This window comes from Pteronotus mesoamericanus, unplaced genomic scaffold (assembly GCF_021234165.1).
Source record: "Pteronotus mesoamericanus isolate MK-2021 breed Mesoamerican mustached bat unplaced genomic scaffold, CSHL_Meso_final contig_27, whole genome shotgun sequence".
Classification (NCBI taxonomy): Eukaryota; Metazoa; Chordata; class Mammalia; order Chiroptera; family Mormoopidae; genus Pteronotus; species Pteronotus mesoamericanus.
The window spans coordinates 9,242,990-9,250,110 of record NW_026555115.1 but is presented as its reverse complement, the minus strand read 5'-3'; positions in this window follow the sequence as shown (position 1 = coordinate 9,250,110).

Here is a 7,121-nt window from a genome sequence, read left to right as displayed (position 1 = left end):
ATAAACTATTCTCATTATATTAACAATGGCTGGATTTTTTCCTGGACAGACCTCATATATATTTGGAATATGACTCAGCCATAAAAAAAAGAATGAAATCTTGCAGTCTGCCACAACATGGATGGACCTAGATGGTACTGTGCTGAATGAAATAAGTCAGACAGAGAAGGACAAATGCCAAATGATTTCAGTTGTATGTGAAATCTAAAAAAACAAAATAAATGAACAAGCAGAACAGAAACAAACTAATAGATACAGAGAACATTTTGATGATTGCCAGAGGCAAGGCAGTTTGGAGGAATGGATGAAAAAGTTGAAAGGATTAAGAAGTACAAATTGGTAGTTATAGAATACTCATGGGGATGTAAAGTATAACAGAAAATATAGTCAATAATATTGTAATAACTCTACACAGTGTCAGATGAGTATTAAGTTTATCAGGGTGATCACTTTGTAAGTTATATAAGTGTCTAATCATGGAGTTATATACCTAAAACTAATATAATATTGTATATTAACACTCTAATTTAAAAATTAAAAAGATAAAAAAGAGGAAATTAGTATTTCTTGAATTATAAACATGGTTTTTCTAAGATAGACATTATTTTTCCTCCAACTTTATTGAAGAATAATTAACAAATACAATTGTACATGTTTATATGGTACAATATGATGATATAGCATTTATACACACATATCATGGAATGGTTACCAAGATCAAGGTAATTAATACACCCATCGCCTAACCTATTTAAGGATATTAAGTATTATTCAATGACAAATCTTGCTAATACAAAATAACCCCCAAATCAATGGTAAGGTAATTTAAAATTTACCTGCATAAAATTTCCTGCAGAAACATTATCTACAGAAGCACTTTGCCAATTTCTACCCAAGCAATCCTCCTACACTGCGGTGCAGGCACAGTGACACTAAGTGAAAGAACACTCTCTGTTGCTTGTGGAGGTTATCAATGGACAGTAGAGACCTAAGGCTCCATATCTAGGTTGTCTTGTCATATTCCAAATGTGAATTTTCAGGGTGTGATTTAGTTTTGAAGCTACTTCTCTTGAATATGTGCCCTATGGGTACAATTAACAGTAATAAATGAAACTCTAGCTTTGAGAAGCTGATCCACCCCACCGCACCTGAGAAACTGTATCTTGTGGAACATACTGAGATCATTTCACCTTCAGAGGAATTTCCCCCAAAGCTTCACCTGTCAATGCCTACTTACATCTCATTGGCCAGAACTTAGTCATGTGGTTAACCTCTCTCTTTGAGGGATCCTGGGAAATGTAGGGCGTTTTTTCCCCCCTTAAGCTGGGCACAAGTTGTTAAACCTCAACAAAATCGAGGTTTTGTTAACAAGGAAGGAAAGAAATGATATCTTAAGCAGGTGATACTAAGTACTTGGAGCAGAAAGGAATTCATTTCCTGCAGAACTGTTGGAATGGCTAAAGAAGCAAGTGTTGACAATGTTCTCAGAAACAGCGCTGCTTAATTGTTCTGCTTAACCTCTGAAACACGTTTTCTGAAGCCTCGTAGGTCAGCAAAATAAGTGACCTCTGCCCAATCTGTTTCTTCATTTTATTTCCAAATGAACTTTCAGTAAGTGCATCTTATTAGTGGAAACGAGGTCACAGATCTGCAAGGGAACCTGGGAAATGTAGTTTTTAAAAACTCAGCCTTAAGAAGGTGAGAATCACAGTTGTGATGAGCCAGCATGTTTCATTGATTCTAAGACTTGTGCTTTCTTTTCATTTTCATGTCTCTAAAATCAGAATGCTTCTGACAGTTGGTGTTGTCTCTTGGTCATTTGGCAGGTTTGCAATGGGGTTGACATTGCCTGCATGAAATTTCCTTACAAGGTCAAGAAAGTGACTTTACCAAGAGGGGCAGGTGGAGGGTCAGTGGCTTGGAATAAAATTCTGGAGCCAACAGTGGGGCACTCTGCTCAAAAAAGCTGCAAGACCAATGTTCCCAGTGCTCCCAGAGATAAAGAGGGTGCTGAACCTGCAACACAGACAACTCTGAGTTACAAACGGATCCAGAAGAGTTGTACATGAGACTCAAAGAACTTCTAGAAGTAATTCAACTGATCTACGTTGTTTATATTTTCCTTTTCTAAATATTTGCAAGATATATCAATGCCTCAATACATATAAAGGAGATCTTCCAACATGAACAAAATGCAAATTCTAAGTGGTAAAAAAAAAATTGTATAATAGTTTCAGTGCCAGTTATTTCCCTTATTTGTCTATAAAATAATGATGAATCTTACAATTGGTGGCATTTTAGGTTTGGTGAAATATCTTTCACAGCACAGAAAAAAGTTTAAAGGATTTTAGGTGACCATGGCAAATGCCTACTGTAAAACAGGGCAGTGAGGAAGGGTCTCCCTACTCCTGCACCATAGGAGCAGAGGAAGTGCTGGTAAATGTGGGACCCTGGACATGTTGGGGTGTACCTGGTTTCACTGGGTCAGTACTCAGGACAACCCTGGCAGAACAGAGTAGGGAAGGGAGCTGCCCATGGGCCCAGACTGACTCCTGAGTGATCCCAAGGAACAAGAGGAAAGCGTGGCTCCCTGGGAACCCCAGTCCTGCAGAATCGGGTCCTTCATGTGGTGAGATGAGTGTAAAGTAGTGATGGCTGGGTGCAGAATCCTGTTCTTTCCTAGGGCCTTGTGGGCTCTGGAGCCTCCCATGCCCACTCCTCCTTGGTTCCTCACAATTCACACACCACAATGGGCTGTGTGCGCACTTGCACATTTGTCTTCTTAGATGAAACCCTCAGCTCTGTGAGGATAGGGACTGTGTCTGTGTGGTTCCCAGCACAGCACAATTCAACAAATATTCATTAAGCGATTGTATTAATAAGCTAACAAATAATAGGTATGGGATGAGGACAATGAGACTTAGAGAAGCCATTTGCCCCAGGTCAAGGAAGGCCTCAGCCAACCCTGTGGGTAGCTCTGGAGCTGGGATGGCCCTGCAGTGTTGTCCCAAATTGGGATATGGGAGTCGGACCTTTACAGCCTGTGTCAATCAGTTATTGTATGTAGACTGCACCAGGAAAGGAGACATGACAGCCAAGGGAACATTCCAGGGAGGTGGTCAGCTGCAAAGTGTCAGCAGCCAACATTCTCACGTGTGGAGAAATACTCGGTCCTAAAGTGTTTATCTGGACAGCATCCACTACAACCACAGAAGCTGTCATCTCTGGATGGAAAAAAAAAATCACACTAGGGGTGGGGAGGTGTGAGTCAATGGGTGTCTGGGCTGGCTTTGATCTTGTTAGGGGCTCAAGCTACATTTATCCAATGTCTGACTGCACTTGGTAGGCAACAGACACTCAATACGTGCTTGTTGCACTGGACTGAACTGAGGGGAAGGAATGATCATGAACTGAGTACTTACCATGTGTTTAGCACTATATTGGGGATGTCACACCCCAGTATAGTATATACTGGATATATATCTATATATATCTCATTTAATCCTCAAAGCTTTCCTGGGAAATAGGTTTCATTTCACATGTAAAAGGCTAGTGAGGTTAAGACGCTAATCAAGGTCCCACAGGTAAATAGCAGCAAAGGCAGGGTTTGAAGGCAGACTTGTCTTACTCTGAAGCTCAAGCTGTTTCTTTGGTGGGCCTGGCCTTCACTAGATCCTGGGCTTGGAGGGCCAGGAAGTTGTCCTGAGCCTGAGTCTGTGGAGCTTAGAGTGAAGGAAAAGGACATCTGGCCTGCTCTGCTGGGGAGAAGGAAGGTTTCCTGGAGAAAGTGACAATGAGTCAAGCCTCATGAAATTATGCTAGGCAAAGTAGGGCTGGGGAGGACAGCATTGAACAGTGTGTGTTCTAGGAAGTGGGAACAACAGGGAGGCAAAGAGCTGAGGCATAAAATATAGGCCCTGATGGCTTGTAGAGCTCCAGGTGGACACAGTCATGGGCGCACAGATTGATGAGCAAATGGTGTCCCTCCTCTGTGTGGCAGCAGCCCCATGCTAGGTTCATGGCTTGGCAAGAGGAGCATGGGCTGGATTTCAGTTCCTCCAACTCGTCTCGGTCTGCTGCAGGCAGTGCACAAATGATGCCACCGCACGCTGCAGCCTCAGTGAAATGCATGGTGTGTGCATCACGCGTGTGGACTGCCCAGAAGCACCTGGCAGCCATCCTTTCCATCCCTGAGCTCTGGCTCAGGAACAGCTAATGCCAGCACAAAATACATTTATTAAAGTTTTCTCTCTCTTGGTAATCTCTATTTCCTTGTAGCTGATTCACATTTCCAACACCCTGTGCCCATATTGGGTGTTGTGGTCTCTATTTTTATGTTAGAACCCTTTCTGACATGTTGAGTGAGGGGCTAATCAGTTGATTTGTAGCTCAGGATATTTGGAAGGGGCTTGACTGTCACTGCAGGCTGATCTGGCTGGGCTGTTTCTGGGGAGACACTGGGGAGTCCCCAGTGTCAAATTCTTCAAAAAAATTCTTCCATATCCTGCTTCGAGCATGAAGGCTGAGGAGCTGGCATTATAGGAATGGAACTGGGTGAGGGTGGTAGCAGGGAAGGGAGAGAGTTAAATGGGGCAATTAGTCAGTAGCTTAAACACCTTGGTTTTGCCCCTACGGTAGTGGCAGGGGCAGGACAGGGATCTCTACAGTCTCATTCCTTGCTTTCCCCATTTCTCTGGGGTAGCAGCTTCCTGGGAAAGAGGTGGTCCATGTGAACTCCCTGCTGAGGCTGGTGCTTGTAACTGGGGAAGTTTGCAGAAGGAGGTTCTAAGAAGATAACAGGGATCTTGTTTGGACCGTGGACGAAAGGCACTATGACAAAGTGCATGTGACTCTCACCCAGGGCAATTCACTGAATTCACAGAGCAGGGAGTAGGGCAGTTCTCATCAGAATGATGATACTTGACTGCCCAAAAGACTGATAGGAGAACCTCAGGGAAAAATAAGAGAATTGGCAGAGGGCAGTAGTGGGATCTTCGGAGTGGGAGAAACTGGGGTTCAAATCTCTGCTCCTCCACTTGTTGGTCATGTATCCCCGGACAGGTTGCCTGATCTCTGGGCCTTCTTGGACCTCCATAGCCTCATCTGTGAAATAGGCACATCAGTTGTCTCACAGGGCCATTGTGAGAACTAGACAAGCTAATAAACATAAAGTTGCTATGCATCTCTTGGAACAACATGCTAAGGACAGGATATACAGTAGTTATTTGTTAGAATATACCTACCCTGCCTGGGATGTTTGGTGAATATTTCAATAATGCAGGTGAGCTTTGCTTTAAGAACACCAAACCACTCGTCCCCAAATGTATCAGTTTGACTATTTGAATCCTGAAGAAACACTTTTTAAAAATCTTTTCATTTTTGAATAATTTTAAAATTACAGAAAAGTTGCCAACATGACACAGAGAATTCCCATATACTCTGCACCCAGTTTCTTTTATTGGCAATATATTAGGTTACTGTGCACATCTGTCAAAACTGAGGAGAGATTGTATAGTGCTATTAAGGAAACTCCAGACTTATCTGAATCTGAAGGAACATCTTTTAGAAATCACTATCTTCTCTTGAGAGAGCAAGTGAAGTTATTGACAGAGAAACTGCACCATGACGATGGAGGTGACCAATATGGACCATTGGCCAATGGGACTCAAAGAACAAAAATGTGATTTAGCCATGTTTGCAGGGTAGCAGGGTGATGATGAGGCAACTGGAAGTCAGGAGGCCTCAGTTCCTGCTACAGTCTGCCATATAATCTACATCTTACCAGGTCTATTTGTGCACGTACCTCTGTTTCTTCATCTGTAAAATAGGAATGATATTCCTTGCCTGGTGCCCCTGGCAAATTATGGCAGATACTAGTCCCCCCACAGATCCATTCTCCCATCTTTCACAGTAATAAACCCCTGATGTTTAGCTGGGCACATGTCATTCCAATAAAAACTACATTTCCCAGCTTCCCATACAGCAAGGTGAGGCCAGGTGCCCAGGTTCCAATCAATGGGAAGTAAACAGAAGTGTTGTGTACTCTTCCTTGAAGAGAGAAGGTATTATCTCATGCTACAATAACAGCAGGAGCTCCAGCAACCATTTTAGACTGTGCTGTAACAATGCAAGTGGAAGGTACACCTGGAAAAGAAACAAGATATAAGAAGTTCTGGGTTCCTGATGCTGTAGAATACTGTGGAGTAATTATACTAGACCTCCTCAACCTAAGCCCTATGATCATTTTGCGCCAGACAATTCCTTGCTGTGGGGGAGTGTCCTGTACATTGTAGGATACGTATCAGCATTCCTGGCCTCTGCCCACTATATGTCAAGAACCCCTAACCCCATAAATTGTGACAACCAAAAATATTTCTAGAGAATGTCATGAGTCCTCTGGGGGACAAGATCATGTCTGCTTGAGAACCACTGCTCTAGACCAGTTCTGTCCAATAGGAATGCAATGCAAACTACAAATGCAAACCACAGGTTTAAGTTTGAATTTTCTAGTAGTCATATTTTATTATTGTTATTAAAAATCACCAAGATCTTTATTTTTTTAAAGATTTTATTTATTTAGTTTTAGACAAGGAAGGGAGGGAGAAAGAGAGGAAGAGAAACATCCATGTGTGGTTGTCTCGAGTGCTCCCCTATTGGGGATCTGGCCCGCAACCCAGGCATGAGCCCTGACTGGGAATCAAACCAGCGAGCCTTTGGTTCCCAGGCCTGCACCCACTCCACTGAGCCACACCAGCCAGGGCTCTAGGAGTCATATTTTAAAAAGTAAAATAAATAGGTGAAATTAATTTCAGTAATATACACAGGATATTTAACTCAATATGTTCAAAATATCATTTATCATGGGATCAGCATAAAATTATTGACAGGCTAATTTTATCCTTTTTGCATATAAAATATTTGAAATTGATGTGTACTTTACACTTACGATACATCTCAGTTACAACCAGTTATGTTTCACATGCTTACTGGCCACATGTGACTCATTGGTACTGTATTGGAAGATGTTCACTATAGACTTTTAGAACTTTAGTGAGAAATAAGCCTCTACCTCATTTAAGCCATTTTTATTTGGGGGTTTCTGTTACTTGTAGCAAAGTGTA